A 21,147-nucleotide genomic window follows, 5' to 3' on the forward strand; every position below is an offset into this window, starting at 1 on the left:
TCACACTGACAGTCCTGATCACACTGACAGTCCTGTCCTGATCACACACAGTCCTGACAGTCCTGATCACACTGACAGTCCTGACAGTCCTGATCACACTGACAGTCCTGACCACAGTCCCACACTGACAGTCCTGACCTGACAGTCCTGATCACACTGACAGTCCTGATCACACTGACAGTCCTGACCACACTGACAGTCCTGATCACACTGACAGTCCTGACCACAGTCCTGATCACACTGACAGTCCTGATCACACTGACAGTCCTGATCACACTGACAGTCCTGATCACACTGACAGTCCTGACCACAGTCCTGATCACACTGACAGTCCTGATCACACTGACAGTCCTGTCACACTGACAGTCCTGACCTGACAGTCCTGATCACACTGACAGTCCTGACCACAGTCCTGATCACACTGACAGTCCTGACCACAGTCCTGATCACACTGACAGTCCTGACCACACTGACAGTCCTGATCACACTGACAGTCCTGACCACACTGACAGTCCTGACTGACACTGACAGTCCTGATCACACTGACAGTCCTGATCACAGTCCTGATCACACTGACAGTCCTGATCACACTGACAGTCCTGACCACACTGACAGTCCTGACCACAGTCCTGACAGTCCTGATCACACTGACAGTCCTGATCACACTGACAGTCCTGATCACACTGACAGTCCTGACCACACTGACAGTCCTGACCACACTGACAGTCCTGACCACACTGACAGTCCTGATCACACTGACAGTCCTGACCACACTGACAGTCCTGACCACACTGACCACAGTCCTGACCACACTGACAGTCCTGACCACAGTCCTGACCACCTGACAGTCACTGACAGTCCTGATCACACTGACAGTCCTGATCACACACAGTCCTGACCACAGTCCTGACCTGACAGTCCTGACCACACTGACAGTCCTGACCACAGTCCTGACAGTCCTGACACTGACAGTCCTGACCACAGTCCTGACCACACTGACAGTCCTGATCACACTGACAGTCCTGATCACACTGACAGTCCTGACCACAGTCCTGACCACACTGACAGTCCTGATCACACTGACAGTCCTGATCACACTGACAGTCCTGACCACACTGACAGTCCTGACGACAGTCCTGATCACACTGACAGTCCTGACCACACTGACAGTCCTGACCACACTGACAGTCCTGACCACAGTCCTGACCACAGTCCTGACCACACTGACAGTCCTGACCACACTGACAGTCCTGACCACAGTCCTGACCACACTGACAGTCCTGACCACAGTCCTGACCACAGTCCTGATCACACTGACAGTCCTGACCACACTGACAGTCCTGACCACACTGACAGTCCTGACCACAGTCCTGACCACACTGACAGTCCTGATCACACTGACAGTCCTGACCACACTGACAGTCCTGACCACAGTCCTGACCACACTGACAGTCCTGACCACAGTCCTGACCACAGTCCTGATCACACTGACAGTCCTGACCACACTGACAGTCCTGATCACACTGACAGTCCTGACCACACTGACAGTCCTGACCACAGTCCTGACCACACTGACAGTCCTGATCACACTGACAGTCCTGATCACACTGACAGTCCTGACCACAGTCCTGACCACACTGACAGTCCTGACCACAGTCCTGACCACACTGACAGTCCTGACCACACTGACAGTCCTGATCACACTGACAGTCCTGATCACACTGACAGTCCTGACCACAGTCCTGACCACACTGACAGTCCTGATCACACTGACAGTCCTGACCACACTGACAGTCCTGACCACACTGACAGTCCTGATCACACTGACAGTCCTGACCACACTGACAGTCCTGACCACACTGACAGTCCTGACCACAGTCCTGACCACACTGACAGTCCTGACCACACTGACAGTCCTGACCACAGTCCTGACCACACTGACAGTCCTGACCACAGTCCTGACCACACTGACAGTCCTGATCACACTGACAGTCCTGACCACACTGACAGTCCTGACCACAGTCCTGACCACACTGACAGTCCTGATCACACTGACAGTCCTGATCACACTGACAGTCCTGACCACACTGACAGTCCTGACCACACTGACAGTCCTGACCACACTGACAGTCCTGATCACAGTCCTGACCCTACTGACAGTCCTGACCACACTGACAGTCCTGACCACAGTCCTGACCACACTGACAGTCCTGACCACACTGACAGTCCTGACCACAGTCCTGACCACACTGACAGTCCTGACCACAGTCCTGACCACACTGACAGTCCTGACCACACTGACAGTCCTGACCACAGTCCTGACCACAGTCCTGACCACACTGACAGTCCTGATCACACTGACAGTCCTGATCACACTGACAGTCCTGACCACACTGACAGTCCTGACCACACTGACAGTCCTGACCACACTGACAGTCCTGATCACAGTCCTGATCACAGTCCTGATCACAGTCCTGATCACAGTCCTGATCACAGTCCTGATCACACTGACAGTCCTGACCCTACTGACAGTCCTGACGACACTGACAGTCCTGATCACACTGACAGTCCATCATAGATGAAGGACATCTCCCAGTCAACCACGTACCTGGGCTACTCCTCCCCCAACGTCTGTCATCATAGATGAAGGATATCTCCCAGTCAACCACGTACCTGCGCTGCTCCTCCCCATGTTCTCCCGACGGCACTGTCAGACATTCATCCATGTGACCATGGAGCAGCCTCAGCACGTCCCCGCCGATCATGAACCCTGCAGGGGGAGAGAGGAGAGGCATTAGAGAGGAACTCTGCAGGGGGAGAGAGGAGAGGCATTAGAGAGGAACCCTGCAGGGGGAGAGAGGAGAGGCATTAGAGAGGAACCCTGCAGGGGGAGAGAGGAGAGGCATTAGAGAGGAACTCTGCAGGGGGAGAGAGGAGAGGCATTAGAGAGGAACCCTGCAGGTGGAGAGAGGAGAGGCATTAGAGAGGAACTCTGCAGGGGGAGAGAGGAGAGGCATTAGAGAGGAACCCTGCAGGTGGAGAGAGGAGAGGCATTAGAGAGGAACCCTGCAGGGGGAGAGAGGAGAGGCATTAGAGAGGAACCCTGCAGGGGGAGAGAGGAGAGGCATTAGAGAGGAACTCTGCAGGGGAGAGAGGAGAGGCATTAGAGAGGAACCCTGCAGGGGAGAGAGAGGAGAGGCATTAGAGAGGAACTCTGCAGGGGGAGAGAGGAGAGGCATTAGAGAGGAACCCTGCAGGGGGAGAGAGGAGAGGCATTAGAGAGGAACTCTGCAGGGGGAGAGAGGAGAGGCATTAGAGAGGAACCCTGCAGGGGAGGGGGAGAGAGGAGAGGCATTAGAGAGGAACCCTGCAGGGGGAGAGAGGAGAGGCATTAGAGAGGAACCCTGCAGGGGGAGAGAGGAGAGGCATTAGAGAGGAACTCTGCAGGGGGAGAGAGGAGAGGCATTAGAGAGGAACTCTGCAGGTGGAGAGAGGAGAGGCATTAGAGAGGAACTCTGCAGGTGGAGAGAGGAGAGGCATTAGAGAGGAACTCTGCAGGTGGAGAGAGGAGAGGCATTAGAGAGGAACTCTGCAGGTGGAGAGAGGAGAGGCATTAGAGAGGAACTCTGCAGGGGGAGAGGAGAGGCATTAGAGAGGAACTCTGCAGGTGGAGAGAGGAGAGGCATTAGAGAGGAACCCTGCAGGGGGAGAGAGGAGAGGCATTAGAGAGGAACTCTGCAGGTGGAGAGAGGAGAGGCATTAGAGAGGAACCCTGCAGGGGAGAGAGGAGAGGCATTAGAGAGGAACTCTGCAGGGGGAGAGAGGAGAGGCATTAGAGAGGAACCCTGCAGGTGGAGAGAGGAGAGGCATTAGAGAGGAACTCTGCAGGGGAGAGAGGAGAGGCATTAGAGAGGAACCCTGCAGGGGAGAGAGGAGAGGCATTAGAGAGGAACTCTGCAGGTGGAGAGAGGAGAGGCATTAGAGAGGAACCCTGCAGGGGGAGAGAGGAGAGGCATTAGAGAGGAACTCTGCAGGTGGAGAGAGGAGAGGCATTAGAGAGGAACCCTGCAGGTGGAGAGAGGAGAGGCATTAGAGAGGAACCCTGCAGGGGGAGAGAGGAGAGGCATTAGAGAGGAACCCTGCAGGGAGAGAGAGGAGAGGCATTAGAGAGGAACCCTGCAGGGGGAGAGAGGAGAGGCATTAGAGAGGAACCCTGCAGGGGGAGAGAGGAGAGGCATTAGAGAGGAACCCTGCAGGGAGAGAGGAGAGGCATTAGAGAGGAACCCTGCAGGGGGAGAGAGGAGAGGCATTAGAGAGGAACTCTGCAGGTGGAGAGAGGAGAGGCATTAGAGAGGAACCCTGCAGGGGAGAGAGGAGAGGCATTAGAGAGGAACCCTGCAGGTGGAGAGAGGAGAGGCATTAGAGAGGAACCCTGCAGGGGGAGAGAGGAGAGGCATTAGAGAGGAACTCTGCAGGTGGAGAGAGGAGAGGCATTAGAGAGGAACCCTGCAGGGGGAGAGAGGAGAGGCATTAGAGAGGAACTCTGCAGGTGGAGAGAGGAGAGGCATTAGAGAGGAACCCTGCAGGGGGAGAGAGGAGAGGCATTAGAGAGGAACTCTGCAGGTGGAGAGAGGAGAGGCATTAGAGAGGAACCCTGCAGGGGGAGAGAGGAGAGGCATTAGAGAGGAACTCTGCAGGTGGAGAGAGGAGAGGCATTAGAGAGGAACCCTGCAGGGGGAGAGAGGAGAGGCATTAGAGAGGAACTCTGCAGGTGGAGAGAGGAGAGGCATTAGAGAGGAACCCTGCAGGGGGAGAGAGGAGAGGCATTAGAGAGGAACTCTGCAGGTGGAGAGAGGAGAGGCATTAGAGAGGAACCCTGCAGGGGGGGGAGAGGCATTAGAGAGAACTCTGCAGGTGGAGAGAGGAGAGGCATTAGAGAGGAACCCTGCAGGGGAGAGAGGAGAGGCATTAGAGAGGAACTCTGCAGGGGAGAGAGGAAGGCATTAGAGAGGAACCCTGCAGGGGGAGAGAGGAGAGGCATTAGAGAGGAACTCTGCAGGTGGAGAGAGGAGAGGCATTAGAGAGGAACCCTGCAGGGGGAGAGAGGAGAGGCATTAGAGAGGAACTCTGCAGGGGAGAGAGGAGAGGCATTAGAGAGGAACTCTGCAGGGGAGAGAGGAGAGGCATTAGAGAGGAACCCTGCAGGGGGAGAGAGGAGAGGCATTAGAGAGGAACTCTGCAGGGGGAGAGAGGAGAGGCATTAGAGAGGAACCCTGCAGGGGGAGAGAGGAGAGGCATTAGAGAGGAACTCTGCAGGTGGAGAGAGGAGAGGCATTAGAGAGGAACCCTGCAGGGGAGAGAGGAGAGGCATTAGAGAGGAACTCTGCAGGTGGAGAGAGGAGAGGCATTAGAGAGGAACCCTGCAGGTGGAGAGAGGAGAGGCATTAGAGAGGAACTCTGCAGGGGGAGAGAGGAGAGGCATTAGAGAGGAACTCTGCAGGTGGAGAGAGGAGAGGCATTAGAGAGGAACCCTGCAGGGGGAGAGAGGAGAGGCATTAGAGAGGAACTCTGCAGGGGGAGAGAGGAGAGGCATTAGAGAGGAACTCTGCAGGTGGAGAGAGGAGAGGCATTAGAGAGGAACCCTGCAGGGGGAGAGAGGAGAGGCATTAGAGAGGAACTCTGCAGGTGGAGAGAGGAGAGGCATTAGAGAGGAACCCTGCAGGGGGAGAGAGGAGAGGCATTAGAGAGGAACTCTGCAGGGGGAGAGGAGAGGCATTAGAGAGGAACTCTGCAGGGGGAGAGAGGAGAGGCATTAGAGAGGAACCCTGCAGGGGGAGAGAGGAGAGGCATTAGAGAGGAACCCTGCAGGGGAGAGAGGAGAGGCATTAGAGAGGAACTCTGCAGGGGGAGAGAGGAGAGGCATTAGAGAGGAACCCTGCAGGGGGAGAGAGGAGAGGCATTAGAGAGGAACCCTGCAGGGGGAGAGAGGAGAGGCATTAGAGAGGAACTCTGCAGGGGGAGAGAGGAGAGGCATTAGAGAGGAACTCTGCAGGTGGAGAGAGGAGAGGCATTAGAGAGGAACCCTGCAGGGGGAGAGAGGAGAGGCATTAGAGAGGAACTCTGCAGGTGGAGAGAGGAGAGGCATTAGAGAGGAACTCTGCAGGTGGAGAGAGGAGAGGCATTAGAGAGGAACTCTGCAGGGGGAGAGAGGAGAGGCATTAGAGAGGAACTCTGCAGGTGGAGAGAGGAGAGGCATTAGAGAGGAACTCTGCAGGGGGAGAGAGGAGAGGCATTAGAGAGGAACTCTGCAGGTGGAGAGAGGAGAGGCATTAGAGAGGAACTCTGCAGGTGGAGAGAGGAGAGGCATTAGAGAGGAACTCTGCAGGGGAGAGAGGAGAGGCATTAGAGAGGAACTCTGCAGGGGGAGAGAGGAGAGGCATTAGAGAGGAACTCTGCAGGTGGAGAGAGGAGAGGCATTAGAGAGGAACCCTGCAGGGGGAGAGAGGAGAGGCATTAGAGAGGAACCCTGCAGGGGGAGAGAGGAGAGGCATTAGAGAGGAACTCTGCAGGGGGAGAGAGGAGAGGCATTAGAGAGGAACTCTGCAGGGGGAGAGAGGAGAGGCATTAGAGAGGAACTCTGCAGGTGGAGAGAGGAGAGGCATTAGAGAGGAACCCTGCAGGGGGAGAGAGGAGAGGCATTAGAGAGGAACTCTGCAGGTGGAGAGAGGAGAGGCATTAGAGAGGAACTCTGCAGGTGGAGAGAGGAGAGGCATTAGAGAGGAACTCTGCAGGTGGAGAGAGGACTGGTTAGCCTGTCTCTGGACCAGACAGCGGGAAGCCTCTGTCCCAGACATTATTATATTACAGTAGCATCATTCCTGTTTATATGACCCCCATTAGCTTTTACAGTAGCATCATTTTACAGTAGCATCATTCCTGTTTATATGACCCCCATTAGCTATTACAGTAGCATCATGTTTGTTTATATGATCCCCATTAGCTATTACAGTAGCATCATTTTACAGTAGCATCATTCCTGTTTATATGACCCCCATTAGCTTTTACAGTAGCATCATTTTACAGTAGCATCATTCCTGTTTATATGACTCCATTAGCTATTACAGTAGCATCATTCCTGTTTATATGATCCCCATTAGCTTTTACAGTAGCATCATTTTACAGTAGCATCATTCCTGTTTATATGACCCCATTAGCTTTTACAGTAGCATCATTCCTGTTTATATGACCCCATTAGCTTTTACAGTAGCATCATTCCTGTTTATATGACCCCATTAGCTTTTACAGTAGCATCACTCCTGTTTATATGACCCCATTAGCTTTTACAGTAACATCATTTTACAGTAGCATCATTCCTGTTTATATGACCCCCATTAGCTTTTACAGTAGCATCATTCCTGTTTATATGACCCCATTAGCTTTTACAGTAGCATCATTCCTGTTTATATGACCCCATTAGCTTTTACAGTAGCATCATTCCTGTTTATATGACCCCATTAGCTTTTACAGTAGCATCATTCCTGTTTATATGACCCCATTAGCTTTTACAGTAGCATCATTTTACAGTAGCATCATTCCTGTTTATATGACCCCCATTAGCTTTTACAGTAGCATCATTTTACAGTAGCATCATGTTTGTTTATATGATCCCCATTAGCTTTTACAGTAGCATCATTTTACAGTAGCATCATTCCTGTTTATATGACCCCATTAGCTATTACAGTAACATCATTCCTGTTTATATGACCCCATTAGCTTTTACAGTAGCATCATTTTACAGTAGCATCAGTCCTGTTTATATGATCCCCATTAGCTTTTACAGTAACATCATTTTACAGTAGCATCATTCCTGTTTATATGACCCCCATTAGCTTTTACAGTAGCATCATTCCTGTTTATATGACCCCATTAGCTTTTACAGTAGCATCATTTTACAGTAGCATCATTCCTGTTTATATGACCCCCATTAGCTTTTACAGTAGCATCATTTTACAGTAGCATCATTCCTGTTTATATGACCCCCATTAGCTATTACAGTAGCATCATTCCTGTTTATATGACCCCCATTAGCTTTTACAGTAGCATCATTTTACAGTAGCATCATGTTTGTTTAGGCTCTTTATGGGTGTCAGTCCAGGGCATCCCTCCATTAATCCTGGAGAAGTCTCAATCTGGGGCAGAGACAGACACCTACCTTGGAACAGTGTGTGTAAGTGTCTGTGACCCACCTTGGAACAGTGTGTGTGTGTGTGTGTGTGTGTGTGTGTGTGTGTGTGTGTGTGTGTGTGTGTGTGTGTGTGTGTGTGTGTGTGTGTGTGTGTGTGTGTGTGTGTGTGTGTGTGTGTGTGTGTGTGTGTGTGTAAGTGTCTGTGACCCACCTTGGAACAGTGTGTGTGTGTGTGTGTGTGTGTGTGTGTGTGTAAGTGTCTGTGACCCACCTTGGTGTGTGTGTGTGTGTGTGTGTGTGTGTGTGTGTGTGTGTGTGTGTGTGTGTGTGTGTGTGTGTGTGTGTGTGTGTGTGTGTGTGTGTGTGTGTGTGTGTGTGTGTAAGTGTCTGTGACCCACCTTGGAACAGTGTGTGTGTGTGTGTGCATGTGTGTGTGTGTGTAAGTGTCTGTGACCCACCTTGGAACAGTGTGTGTGTGTGTGTGTGTGTGTGTGTGTGTGTGTGTGTGTGTGTGTGTGTGTGTGTGTGTGTGTGTGTGTGTGTGTGTGTGTGTGTGTGTGTGTAAGTGTCTGTGACCCACCTTGGGCCACCTCGCTGCCAGAGCAGACAGTAGCCACGCTCCAGAGGGTCTGCTGGAAGGCTGCGTCCACGTGCAGGCTGTCATTACCGTACGACAGGTGCTGCAGGGAGAAGGAGGAAATAAAACACTGCTGAGTGGTATGGCAGGAGGGTTAGGGTTAGGGTGGAGTGGTATGATAGGAGGGTTAGAGTGGAGTGGTATGACAGGAGGGTTAGGGTGGAGTGGTATGATAGGAGGGTTAGGGTGGAGTGGTATGGTAGGAGGGTTAGGGTGGAGTGGTATGGTAGGAGGGTTAGGGTGGAGTGGTATGACAGGAGGGTTAGGGTGGAGTGGTATGGTAGGAGGGTTAGGGTGGAGTGGTATGATAGGAGGGTTAGGGTGGAGTGGTATGATAGGAGGGTTAGGGTGGAGTGGTATGACAGGAGGGTTAGGGTGGAGTGGTATGATAGGAGGGTTAGGGTGGAGTGGTATGATAGGAGGGTTAGGGTGGAGTGGTATGATAGGAGGGTTAGGGTGGAGTGGTATGATAGGAGGGTTAGGGTGGAGTGGTATGATAGGAGGGTTAGGGTGGAGTGGTATGATAGGAGGGTTAGGGTGGAGTGGTATGATAGGAGGGTTAGGGTGGAGTGGTATGATAGGAGGGTTAGGGTGGAGTGGTATGATAGGTGGGTTAGGGTGGAGTGGTATGATAGGAGGGTTAGGGTGGAGTGGTATGATAGGAGGGTTAGGGTGGAGTGGTATGATAGGAGGGTTAGGGTGGAGTGGTATAATAGGAGGGTTAGGGTGGAGTGGTATGATAGGAGGGTTAGGGTGGAGTGGTATGATAGGAGGGTTAGGGTGGAGTGGTATGATAGGAGGGTTAGGGTGGAGTGGTATGATAGGAGGGTTAGGGGTGGAGTGGTATGATAGGAGGGTTAGAGTGGAGTGGTATGATAGGAGGGTTAGGGTGGAGTGGTATGATAGGAGGGTTAGGGTGGAGTGGTATGATAGGAGGGTTAGGGTGGAGTGGTATGATAGGAGGGTTAGGGTGGAGTGGTATGATAGGAGGGTTAGAGTGGAGTGGTATGATAGGAGGGTTAGGGTGGAGTGGTATGACAGGAGGGTTAGGGTGGAGTGGTATGATAGGAGGGTTAGGGTGGAGTGGTATGATAGGAGGGTTAGGGTGGAGTGGTATGACAGGAGGGTTAGGGTGGAGTGGTATGATAGGAGGGTTAGGGTGGAGTGGTATGATAGGAGGGTTAGGGTGGAGTGGTATGATAGGAGGGTTAGGGTGGAGTGGTATGATAGGAGGGTTAGGGTGGAGTGGTATGATAGGAGGGTTAGGGTGGAGTGGTATGATAGGAGGGTTAGGGTGGAGTGGTATGATAGGAGGGTTAGGGTGGAGTGGTATGATAGGAGGGTTAGGGTGGAGTGGTATGATAGGAGGGTTAGGGTGGAGTGGTATGATAGGAGGGTTAGGGTGGAGTGGTATGATAGGAGGGTTAGGGTGGAGTGGTATGATAGGAGGGTTAGGGTGGAGTGGTATGATAGGAGGGTTAGGGTGGAGTGGTATGGCAGGAGGGTTAGGGTGGAGTGGTATGATAGGAGGGTTAGGGTGGAGTGGTATGATAGGAGGGTTAGGGTGGAGTGGTATGACAGGAGGGTTAGAGTGGAGTGGTATGATAGGAGGGTTAGGGTGGAGTGGTATGATAGGAGGGTTAGGGTGGAGTGGTATGATAGGAGGGTTAGGGTGGAGTGGTATGATAGGAGGGTTAGGGTGGAGTGGTATGATAGGAGGGTTAGAGTGGAGTGGTATGATAGGAGGGTTAGGGTGGAGTGGTATGATAGGAGGGTTAGGGTGGAGTGGTATGGCAGGAGGGTTAGGGTGGAGTGGTATGATAGGAGGGTTAGGGTGGAGTGGTATGATAGGAGGGTTAGGGTGGAGTGGTATGACAGGAGGGTTAGAGTGGAGTGGTATGATAGGAGGGTTAGGGTGGAGTGGTATGATAGGAGGGTTAGGGTGGAGTGGTATGGTAGGAGGGTTAGGGTGGAGTGGTATGATAGGAGGGTTAGGGTGGAGTGGTATGATAGGAGGGTTAGGGTGGAGTGGTATGGTAGGAGGGTTAGGGTGGAGTGGTATGATAGGAGGGTTAGGGTGGTGTAGACCTGTGTATTACATTAAATGTACTCTTTACTGGTGAAGTGGACCTGTGTACCAGACAGGTGATTTTTGCTCCGGTTTTGGGTTTGTTGAGTTCTGGTTCCAAACGGGACTGACAAGGAGAATCTAATAGCCTGTCCAGATGACGAGAAGAATTCTGTGTAATACACTGGTCCACTCTATAGACAGATCACACCTGCTCCGTGTTGCCTTCTCACACTCGCCAGATTGAACTGATACAAACCAAGGTGAACTGAGCTAGCATGATCTGTCATAGATGCTAAAAAAGACTACGCAAAAATGAAATCTCCAAGGCAACACGGTTTGGTTGTTGTCAGTGTGACAGTGTGAAAAGGGTATCAGAGACTCACCAGGTATCGTTCTGATGACACGCTAACTAGGATGAGGTCATCCCCGACTCGGACCTTCTCTCCCTCTGACCTCTGCTTGGAGGCAGGGTGGATGGTCCACCAACAAGCTTCTCCTGTCAGAGACGAAACAGGAGGACATGGCTGAGACTATGGTGATATCACAGTAACCTTCTCTGACCTCTGACCTCTGCTTGGAGGCAGGGTGGACGTGCTTCTCCTGTCAGAGACGAGACAGGAGGATATGGCTGAGGCTATCTCTCTCTGAGCCTCTGTCTCTCTCTGAGCCTCTGTCTCTCTCTGAGCCTCTGTCTCTCTCTGAGCCTCTGTCTCTCTCTGAGCCCCTGTCTCTCTCTGAGCCTCTGTCTCTCTCGGAGCCTCTGTCTCTCTCGGAGCCTCTGTCTCTCTCGGAGCCTCTGTCTCTCTCGGAGCCTCTGTCTCTCTCTGAGCCTCTGTCTCTCTGAGCCTCTGTCTCTCTCTGAGCCTCTCTCTCTCTCTGAGCCTCTCTCTCTCTCTGAGCCTCTCTCTCTCTGTCTCTGAGCCTCTCTCTCTGTCTCTGAGCCTCTCTCCTCTGCCTCTCTCGCCTCTCTCTGAGCCTCTCTATCTATCTCTGAGCCTCTCTGTCTCTGAGCATCTCTGTCTCTGAGCTCTCTCTGTCTCTGAGCCTCTCTCTCTCTGAGCCTCTCTCTCTCTGAGCTCTCTCTCTGTCTCTGAGCCTCTCTCTCTGAGTCTCCGAGCCTCTCTCTCTGTCTCTGAGCCTCTCTCTCTGTCTCTGAGCCTCTGAGCCTCTCTCCCCTCTGTCTCTGAGTCTCTCTCTCTGAGTCTCTCTCCTCTGTCTCGGAGCCTCTCTCTCTCTCTGTCTCTGAGCCTTCTCTCTGAGCCTCTCTCTCTCTCTGAGTCTCTCTCTCTCTGAGTCTCTCTCTCTCTGAGTCTCTCTCTCTCTGAGCCTCTCTGTCTCTGAGCCTCTCTCTCTGAGTCTCTCTCTCTCTGAGTCTCTCTCTCTCTCTGAGTCTCTCTCTCTCTGAGTCTCTCTCTCTCTGAGTCTCTCTCTCTCTGAGTCTCTCTCTCTCTCTGAGTCTCTCTCTCTCTGAGTCTCTCTCTCTCTGAGTCTATCTATCTATATACAGTGCATTCGGAAAGTATTCAGACCCCTTGACTTTGTCCACATTTTGTTACGTTACAGCTTTATTCTCAAAATGATTTTTTAAATCCTCAATCTACACACAATACATCAAAGTTACAAAGCAAAAACAGGTTTTTAGAAATGGTATGTATAAAAAAAAATCACATAAATACCTTATTTACATAAGTATTCAGACCCTTTGCTATGAGACTTGAAATTGAGCTCAAATGCATCCTGCATCCCATTGAGATGTTTCTACAACTTGATTGGAGTCCACCTGTGGTAAATTCACTTGATTGGACATGATTTGGAAAGGTAACACACCTGTCTATATAAAGGTCCCACAGTTGACAGCGCATGTCAGAGCAAAAACCAAGCCATGAGGTCGAAGGAATTGTCCGTAGAGCTCCGAGATATGATTGTGTCGAGGCACAGATCTGGGGAAGGGTACCAAAAAATGTCTGCAGCATTTGAAGGTCCCCAAAAACACATATTTATATGGAAGAAGTTTGGAACCGCCAAGACTCTTCCTAGATCTGTCCGCCCGGCTAAACTGAGCAATCGGGGGAGAAGGGCCTTGACCAGAGAGGTGACCAAGAACCCAATGGTCTCTCTGACAGAGCTCCAGAGTTCCTCTGAGGAGATGGGAGAAACTTCCAGAAGGACAACCATCTCTGCAGCACTCCACCATTCAGGCCTTTATGGTAGAGTGGCCAGACGGAAGCTAATCCTCAGTAAAAGGAACATGACAGCCCGCTTGGAGTTTGCCAAAAGGCACCTACAAGACTCTCAGACCATGAGAAACAAGTGTCTCTGGTCTGATGAAACCAAGATTGAACTCTTTGGACTGAATGCCAAGCATCACGTCTGGAGGAAACCTGGCACCATCCCTACGGTGAAGCATGGTGGTGGCAGCATCATGCTGTGGGGATGTTTTTCAGTGGCAGGAAGACTAGTCAGGATCGAGGGAAAGATGAACAGAGCTAAGTACAGAGAGATCCTTGATGAAAACCTGCTCCAGAGCTCTCAGGACCTCAGACTGGGGGGGAAGGTTCACCTTCCAACAGGACAATGCAGGAGTGGCTTCGGGACAAGTCTCTGAATGTCCCCGAGTGGCCCGGCCAAGAGCCTGGACTTGAACCAGAACAAACACCTCTTGATAGACCTGGAAATAGCTGTGCAGCGACGCTCTGCATCCAACCTGACAGAGGTTGAGAGGATCTGCAGAGAAGAATAGGAGAAACTCTCCAAATACAGGTGTGCCAAGCTTGTAGCGTCAGACCCAAGAAGACTCAAGGCTGTAATCGCTGCCAAAGGGGATTCAACAAAGTACTGAGTAAAGGGTCTGAATACTTATGTAAATGTGATATTTCAGGGGTTTTTATTATAAACTTACACACATTTTTGAAACCTGTTTCTGCTCCGTCATTATGCTCCGTCTGGAGTCTAGTAACCTCCAGCAGCACCACTGAGGGTCTGAGATCTGGTAACCTCCAGCAGCACCACTGAGGTCTGTTGCAGTAACAGCAGCACCTGAGGGTCTAACTGGTAACCTCCAGCAGCACCACTGATGGTCTGAAGTCTAGTAACCTCCAGCAGCACCACTGATGGTCTGGAGTCTAGTAACCTCCAGCAGCACCACTGATGGTCTGGAGTCTAGTAACCTCCAGCAGCACCACTGATGGTCTGAAGTCTAGTAACCTCCAGCAGCACCACTGATGGTCTGGAGGGTCTAGTAACCTCCAGCAGGGTCTGGAGTCTAGTAACCTCCAGCGGGGTCTGGAGTCTGGTAACCTCCAGCAGCACCACTGAGGGTCTGAGTCTAGTAACCTCCAGCAGCACCACTGAGGGTCTGGAGTCTGGTCACCTCCAGCAGCACCACTGAGGGTCTGGAGTCTGGTCACCTCCAGCAGCACCACTGAGGGTCTGGAGTCTAGTAACCTCCAGCAGCACCACTGAGGGTCTGGAGTCTAGTAACCTCCTGCAGGGTCAGTCTAGTAACCACAGATGGTCTGGAGTCTAGTAACCTCCAGCAGGGTCTGGAGTCTAGTAACCTCCAGCAGCTGGAGGGGTCTGGTAACTCCAGGGTCTGGGGTCTAGTAACCTCCAGCAGTCACCTCCTGAGGGTCTGGAGTCTAGTAACCTCCAGCAGCACCACTCCAGCAGGGTCTGAAGTCTAGTAACCTCCAGCAGGGTCTGGAGTCTAGTAACCTCCAGCAGCAGGGTCCACTGAGGGTCTGGAGTCTAGTAACCTCCAGCAGTCTAGTAACCTCCAGCAGGGTCTGGAGTCTAGTAACCTCCAGCAGGGCACCACTCCAGCAGGGTCTGGAGTCTAGTAACCTCCAGCAGGGTCTGGAGTCTAGTAACCTCCAGCAGCTGGTAACCACAGCAGGGTCTGGAGTCTAGTAACCTCCAGCAGGGTCTGGAGTCTAGTAACCTCCAGCAGGGTCTGGGGTCTAGTAACCTGAGGGTCTGGAGTCTAGTAACCTCCAGCAGGGTCTGGGGCAGTAACCCCAGCAGGGTCTGGGGTCTAGTAACCTCCAGCAGGGTCTGGAGTCTAGTAACCTCCAGCAGGGTCTGGGGTCTAGTAACCTCCAGCAGGGTCTGGGGTCTGGTAACCTCCAGCAACCTAGTAACCTCCAGCAGGGTCTGGGGTCTAGTAACCTCCAGCAGGGTCTGGGGTCTAGTAACCTCCAGCAGGGTCTGGGGTCTAGTAACCTCCAGCAGGGTCTGGGGTCTAGTAACCTCCAGCAGGGTCTGGGGTCTAGTAACCTCCAGCAGGGTCTGGGGTCTGGTAACCTCCAGCAGGGTCTGGGGTCTAGTAACCTCCAGCAGGGTCTGGGGTCTAGTAACCTCCAGCAGGGTCTGGGGTCTAGTAACCTCCAGCAGGGTCTGGGGTCTAGTAACCTCCAGCAGGGTCTGGGGTCTAGTAACCCCACAGGGTCTGGGGTCTAGTAACCTCCAGCAGGGTCTGGGGTCTAGTAACCTCCAGCAGGGTCTGGGTCTAGTAACCTCCAGCAGGGTCTGGGGTCTAGTAACCACAGTCAGGAGGCACCACACCTCCAGCAGGGTCTGGGGTCTAGTAACCTCCAGCAGGGTCTGGGGTCTGGTAACCTCCAGCAGGGTCTGGGGTCTAGTAACCTCCAGCAGGGTCTGGGGTCAGTAACCTCCAGCAGGGTCTGGGGTTTGTAACCTTCAGCAGGGTCTGGGGTCTAGTAACCCCAGCAGGGTCTGGGGTCTGTAACCTCCAGCAGGGTCTGGGGTCTAGCTAACCTCCAGCAGGGTCTGGGGTCTAGTAACCCCCAGCAGGGTCTGGGGTCTAGTAACCTCCTGTAGGGTCTGGGGTCTAGTAACCACAGTCATCACACACAACAGTTTGTCGTCCACACCCACACAGCATCACAACAGTCTTACTAGACAGAGAACTCATAAAACCCAGCATCAAACATTCTCTCTCTGAAGCTTTGCACGACAACATAACACTACAACATGACTTGGTGATGGTGTCTTGTCTGACTGGCTCAGCTACTCACCTATCTGTTAGAAAATAAGACAAGAATAGAGACCTTAAGATGATGACACCACAACAAAGATCCAACATCAAACGCCAGATTTGACGGTTGAGATCAGGGATGACCCAGGCAACACAGATGACTAGACAGAGAAACAAAGATGATGACAATTATTCCTCAACACAGACCAACACAACATTGCCTTGTCTGACAACTACAACAAAGATGATGAAAATACAGACAAAGAATGACAAACAAAAGATGTTGACAACCACAACAAAGATGATGACAACCACAACAAAGATGTTGAAAACCACAACACAGATGATGACAACCACAACAAAGATGATGACAACCACAACACAGATGACAACCACAACAAAGATGACATCCACAACAAAGATGATGACAACCACAACACAGATGATGACAACCACAACACAGATGATGACAACCACAACACAGATGATGACAACCACAACAAAGATGATGACAACCAAAACAAAGATGATGACAACCACAACACAGATGATGACAACCACAACAAAGATGATGACAACCACAACACAGATGATGACAACCACAACACAGATGACAACCACAACAAAGATGACAACCACAACAAAGATGATGACAACCACAACACAGATGATGACAACCACAACACAGATGATGACAACCACAACACAGATGATGACAACCACAACAAAGATGATGACAACCAAAACACAGATGATGACAACCACAACAAAGATGATGACAAACACAACAAAGATGATGACAACCACAACAAAGATGATGACAACCACAACACAGATGATGACAACCACAACACAGATGATGACAACCACAACACAGATGACAACCACAACAAAGATGATGACAACCACAACAAAGATGATGACAACCACAACAAAGATGACACTGATTCAAGTACATGTTATTTCCTGTATTTGGGTCTCCGGACACACTGCAGAGGGACTCACCATGCCGCTGTAGGAGTGTCGTAGCAGAACAGCGTGTCCGTACAGTAAGGTGCGGTGGCCCCCTCCCTGGGCCGTCTACAGGACAGAGACAGAGGGACAAGAGACACATTCAGGAACTAGTTTACACGTACAATACTGTTACTATACAGGACTAAGATCGAATCATACTACACCGGCTCTGACACTTGTCAGGGCTTGCAAACTATCATGAATTACAAAGGGAAACCCAGCCGAGAGTTGCCCAGTGAGACGAGCCCACCGGACGAGCTAAATGCCTTCAATGCTCGCTTCGAGGCAAGCAATACTGAAACATGCGTGAGAACACCAGCTGTTCTGGACGACTGCGTGATCACACTCTCCGTAGCCGATGTGAGTGAGACCTTTAAACAGGTTAACATTCACAAGGCTGCAGGACCAGACGGATTACCAGGACTGAGCATGTGCTGACCAGCTGGCACGTGTCTTCACTGACATTTTCAACCTCTCCCTGACCCAGTCTGTAATATCTACATGTTTCAGGCAGAATGCCAAGGTAAGCTGTCTAAATGACTATTACATCTGCAGCCATGAAATATTTTGAAAGGCTGGTCGTGGCTCACATCAACACCATTATCCCAGACATCCTGGACCCCACTCCAATTCACATACTGCCAAAACAGATCCACAGATGACGCAACCTCTATTGCTCTCCACACTACAGCTCAGCGTTTAACACAATATAGTGCCCTCCAAGCTCATCACTAAGCTGAGGATCATGGGAATGAAACACCTCCCTCTTCAACTGGATCCTGGACTTCCTGACGGGCCGCCACCAGGTGGTGAGGGTAGGCAACAACACATCCACTATGCTGACTCTCAACACAGGGGTCCCTCAGGGGTGCGTGCTCAGTCCCCTCCTGTACTTCCTGTTCACCCACGACAGTGTGGCCGCGCACGACTCCAACAACATCATCAAGTTTGCCGATGACACGATGGTGGTGACCTGATCACCACCGATGATGAGACAGTCTATAGGGAGGAGGTAAGAGACCTGGCAGTGTGGTGCCAGAAAAAAACATGGGAGAAGGGCCATGGTCAGGGAAGTGACCAAGAACCCGAAGGTCACTCTGAAGGAGCCCCAGAGTTCCTCTACGGATATGGGAGATTCTGCCCGAAGGAACCATCTCTGCAGCAGTGTGTTGCCAGGACAACCACTCCCTTAATGTCAGCCAGACAAAGGAGCTGATCGCGGTCTCCAAAGAACACGCCCTCATTCACATCGACTGTAGTGGAGCTTCAAGTTCCTCTGTCCACATGGTTAAGAACCAACCATTCCTCTGTTCACATGGCTAAGAACCAACCATTCCTCTGTCAACATGGCTAAGAACCAACCATTCCTCTGTCCACATGGCTAAGAACCAACCATTCCTCTGTTCACATGGCTAAGAACCAACCATTCCTCTGTTCACATGGCTAAGAACCAACCATTCCTCTGTCAACATGGCTAAGAACCAACCATTCCTCTGTCCACATGGCTAAGAACCAACCATTCCTCTGTCCACATGGCTAGAACCAACCATTCCTCTGTCCACATGGCTAAGAACCAACCATTCCTCTGTCCACATGGCTAAGAACCAACCATTCCTCTGTCCACATGGCTAAGAACCAACCATTCCTCTGTCCACATGGCTAGAACCAACCATTCCTCTGTCACATGGCTAAGAACCAACCATTCCTCTGTCACATGGCTAAGAACCAACCATTCCTCTTGTCCACATGGCTAAGAACCAACCATTCCTCTGTCCACATGGCTAAGAACCAACCATTCCTCTGTCACATGGCTAAGAACCAACCATTCCTCTGTCAACATGGCTAAGAACCAACCATTCCTCTGTTCACATGGCTAGAACCAACCATTCCTCTGTCCACATGGCTAAGAACCAACCATTCCTCTGTCCACATGGCTAAGAACCAACCATTCCTCTGTCCACATGGCTAAGAACCAACCATTCCTCTGTCCACATGGCTAAGAACCAACCATTCCTCTGTCCACATGGCTAAGAACCAACCATTCCTCTGTTCACATGGCTAAGAACCAACCATTCCTCTGTCCACATGGCTAAGAACCAACCATTCCTCTGTCCACATGGCTAAGAACCAACCATTCCTCTGTCCACATGGCTAAGAACCAACCATTCCTCTGTCCACATGGCTAAGAACCAACCATTCCTCTGTCCACATGGCTAAGAACCAACCATTCCTCTGTCCACATGGCTAAGAACCAACCATTCCTCTGTCCACATGGCTAAGAACCAACCATTCCTCTGTCCACATGGCTAAGAACCAACCATTCCTCTGTCCACATGGCTAAGAACCAACCATTCCTCTGTCCACATGGCTAAGAACCAACCATTCCTCTGTCCACATGGCTAAGAACCAACCATTCCTCTGTTCACATGGCTAAGAACCAACCATTCCTCTGTCCACATGGCTAGAACCAACCATTCCTCTGTCCACATGGCTAAGAACCGACCATTCCTCTGTCCACATGGCTAAGAACCAACCATTCCTCTGTCCACATGGCTAAGAACCAACCATTCCTCTGTCCACATGGCTAGAACCAACCATTCCTCTGTCCACATGGCTAAGAACCAACCATTCCTCTGTCCACATGGCTAAGAACCAACCATTCCTCTGTCCCATGGCTAGAACCGACCGTGGTTCCACACCATTCACGACACGCCTCTTCCCCCTCAGGCTGAAACAGCTTCTACTCAAAAAGTCATGAGACTGCTTAAACCAACCATTCCTCTGTGCCACATGGCTATTTTTGACTCATCCATTCCTCTGCTACTGTTGATTACCAACCTGTTCCTTGTCCACATCTAGAACCTATATTTCCTCCGTCCACATGGCTGGAAAGTATTCAGACTCCATGACTTCTTCCACATTTGGTTACGTAACAGCCTTATTCTCAAATGGTCCAATGGTTTCCCTCAGCAACCAACACTTCCAATTAGTCCACAATTATGGGTATTGTGATGTCCAACCATTCCTGATGTCATTATGGGTATTATGATGTCATTATGGGGTATTGTGATGTCATTATAGGGTATTATGATGTCATTATGGGGTGTGTGATGTCATTATGTGGTATTGTGATGTCATTATGGGGTATTGTGATGTCATTATGGGGTATTATGATGTCATTATGGGGTATTGTGATGTCATTACCAGGGTATTATGATGTCATTATGGGGTATTGTGATGTCATTATGGGGTATTATGATGTCATTATGGGGTATTGTGATGTCATTATAGGGTATTGTGATGTCATTAAGTGGTATTGTGATGTCATTATGGGGTATTGTGATGTCATTATGGGGTATTGTGATGTCATTAAGGGGTATTGTGATGTAGATTGATGGGAAAAAACGCTTGAATCCATTTTAGAACAAGGCTGTAACAAAACGCTGAAACAAGTCAAGGTGTCTGAAGACTCTCCAAGTCTTCTTCACATTTTGTTACGTAACAGCCTTATGTCATTATCTCAAATGGATTAAATATTTGTTTTTCCCTATTGTACACACACTAACCCATAATGACGTCACAACTATGAAATAACACACATGGAATAATGTGATGTTAAACATCAAAATGTATTTTATATTTGATTCTTCAAATACCAACGCACATCACAGCTTTGCAACTCATTGACATTCAATAGCATCATGAATCATTTTCCAACATTATTGAAGGGGAAGAACACATATGCCTCCATTTGGTAGCTGCATTCCTCTGAGGTCCAACTCAAAACCATCTCATCATTCTGGGTTGAGGTCGGGTGATTGTGGAGAAGGTCACAGTGGCCTCCATCATTCTCCTTGAAGGTCAAAGAGCCCTTACACAGCCTGGAGGTGTGTTGGGTCATTCTTGTCATATACATTGAAGCCCCTCTCCTACAGTACCCAGTGGCCTAGCATGTCTTCATCTAACAGCCCCTCCCTCCCAAGTACCAGTGGCTAGCATTATTCATCTAACAGCCCTCCCCTATAGCACCACAGTGGCAAGGCTAATCATTCTTCATCTAACAGCCCCTCCCTCCCTCCTAGAACTACAGTGGCTAGGCCATCATGTCTTCAGTCTGAACAGCCCCTCCCTCCCCAGTACCCTGGCAGTGGCTATCATGTCTTCATCTAACAGCCCCTCCCTCCAAGTACCTGGCTAGCATGTCTTCATCTAACAGCCCCTCCCTCCTACAGTACCCTGGCCTA

The 21,147-nt window shown here is 50.7% G+C and overlaps 1 pseudogene; it reads right to left on the reverse strand.

The window, feature by feature from the left end:
* LOC127924569 (ryanodine receptor 2-like) overlaps positions 1-20,804 on the reverse strand; it is a 27,188-nt pseudogene extending 6,384 nt beyond the window's left edge.
* Positions 20,805-21,147: the final 343 nt, after the last annotated feature.

Source organism: Oncorhynchus keta, unplaced genomic scaffold, assembly GCF_023373465.1.
Source record: "Oncorhynchus keta strain PuntledgeMale-10-30-2019 unplaced genomic scaffold, Oket_V2 Un_contig_4295_pilon_pilon, whole genome shotgun sequence".
Lineage (NCBI taxonomy): Eukaryota > Metazoa > Chordata > Actinopteri > Salmoniformes > Salmonidae > Oncorhynchus > Oncorhynchus keta.